Genomic DNA, 1,014 nt, shown 5'->3' with positions numbered 1-1,014 from the left:
AAGAAGTTTAATTAAAAACTATGAGGTAGTTGCCAACTTATGACAACGAAATATAGTTGTGTAAAATTGCAAATGGACTGAAGTTAAAATTGTAAATTAGTAATTTTAAGGTTACAGTCTAATTGAGAGATCTAAAGGTCTTGATTAAGGTCTTAGATGTAAACTGTTGAGTAGTCTAATTCTAAGATAACACACCCAACCAGTACTTTCTGGTTTTCACTGATCGTTTAACCAGGAATAGTCCATGATGTACACTGAACTATGACAGTGAATAGTACACAAATCCGTTTTTAGTGATTTACATGGCGAGACTATAATTTATGAACGACCTATGAACGAATCTTAAGTGACCTTGAGAGATGCCAACCAATCAGTAAACAATCAGCATAGAGTAAAAAAATATTATACAAAACCAAATAATTAAAGTGAATACACTTCTTTTATATGGTCCAAAAACTTGTCAAGGTTAGAAAAAGATTCGAAGGTTCCAAAATCGTAATGCATCAGGTAGAGGGACTCAATCATATGGCTCCTTATTGGTTGGTTTCTGGAACCATGATAAGGTCACAAAAACCCTCTTAGCCTCCACCACATAGCTTCATTATTGTTTGTGTGTACTCCAGTTGTGTAAATTTATCCTTTTTATTATAGATATGTCCCTACGATACTCATACTACTGCACAGCCGAAGCTTCAGTAACATCTGCGATTATTGCAGCCAATGTTACTGGTGCTTTTATTATACAGTTGGCCGCAATTATTATAATATGTCTTAGTCTCAATCTGGATCGAACGATAAAGGTTCCTATTCTGGCAAACGTCTTCCTTCAACATATATCACATCGAAGGAAAACATCACGGTAGTCTGCACAAGGTCTACAAGTCATTTAATACTCGCAATTACAAATACAGGAACTTCTTAGTAGTTTCATTTGTTGTAGCCGCTTAATTGTCAAGTCTTCTCTAAAATTCTCTGTGAACCGATCGTACATGAGCGTCAAGTACTGAAATAGGC

Source organism: Schistosoma mansoni, chromosome 6 (genome assembly GCF_000237925.1).
Source record: "Schistosoma mansoni strain Puerto Rico chromosome 6, complete genome".
Lineage (NCBI taxonomy): Eukaryota > Metazoa > Platyhelminthes > Trematoda > Strigeidida > Schistosomatidae > Schistosoma > Schistosoma mansoni.
Note: the sequence above shows the minus strand (reverse complement) of the source record.